The sequence below is a fragment of the Seriola lalandi genome, unplaced genomic scaffold, assembly GCF_002814215.2.
Source record: "Seriola lalandi dorsalis isolate HSWRI2012SDOR001 ecotype SW California unplaced genomic scaffold, Sedor1 jcf7180002054874, whole genome shotgun sequence".
NCBI lineage: Eukaryota > Metazoa > Chordata > Actinopteri > Carangiformes > Carangidae > Seriola > Seriola lalandi.
This window is the reverse complement of record NW_019525427.1, coordinates 448,010-449,212: the sequence shown is the minus strand read 5'-3', so window position 1 is coordinate 449,212 and position 1,203 is coordinate 448,010. Positions and strand designations below refer to the sequence as shown.

At 25.2% G+C, this 1,203-nt stretch overlaps 1 protein-coding gene across 2 annotated transcripts in view; it reads left to right on the top strand.

Annotated features, from left to right (window-relative positions):
• LOC111671296 (chloride channel protein 2) overlaps positions 1-1,203 on the top strand; it is a 142,664-nt gene that overhangs the window by 135,302 nt on the left and 6,159 nt on the right. The gene's annotated exons all lie outside the window — the stretch shown is intronic.

Genomic DNA, 1,203 nt, shown 5'->3' with positions numbered 1-1,203 from the left:
TATAGTAAGTTACAAAGATGTAATAGAATAATAAGGCGTTAAAAGTAAAAAAAAACACATAGTATAGTATGGCAAAAATTTGAAAAACGACATAGTATAGTATGGCAAAAAATTTGAAAAAACTACTCAGTATAATAAGGCATACAAACTTCAAAATACGTCATAATATAGTAAGTTACAAAGATGTAATAGTATAGTAAGGCGTTAAAAGTCAAAAAAACCACATAGTATAGTATGGCAAAAAATTTGAAAAAACTACTCAGTATAATAAGGCATACAAACTTCAAAATACGTCATAATATAGTAAGTTACAAAGATGTAATAGTATAGTAAGGCGTTAAAAGTCAAAAAAACCACATAGTATAGTATGGCCAAAAATGTGAAAAAAACGACATAGTATAGTATGGCAAAAATTCAAAAAAATGACTCAGTATAATAAGTAATAAAAACTTCAAAATACATCATAATATAGTAAGTTACAACGATGTAATAGTATAATAAGGCGTTAAAAGTAAAAAAAACCACATAATATAGTATGGCCAAAAATTTGAAAAAACGACATAGTATAGTATGGCAAAAAATGTGAAAAAATGACTCAGTGTAATAAGGCATAAAAACTTCGAAATACATCATTATATAGTAAGTTACAAAGATGTAATAGTATTGTAAGGCGTTAAAAGTAAAAAAAACAGATAGTATAGTATGGCAAAAAATGTGAAAAAATGACATAGTATAGTATGGCAAAAAATTTGAAAAAAATACTTTGTATAATAAGGCATAAAAACTTCAAAATAGGTCATCATATAGTAAGTTACAAAGATGTAATAGAATAATAAGGCGTTAAAAGTCAAAAAAACGACATAGTATAGTATGGCCAAAAATTTGAAAAAACGACATAGTATAGTTTGGCAAAAAATTTGAAAAAACTACTCAGTATAATAATGCATACAAACGTCAAAATACATCATAATATAGTAACTTACTAAGATGTAATAGTATAATAAGGCGTTAAAAGTCAAAAAACCACACATTATAGTATGGCCAAAAATGTGAAAAAACGACATAGTATAGTATGGCAAAAATTCAAAAAAATGACTCAGTATAATAAGGAATAAAAACTTAAAAATACATCATAATATAGTAAGTTACAACGATGTAATAGTATAATAAGGCGTTAAAAGTAAAAAAACCACATAGTATAGT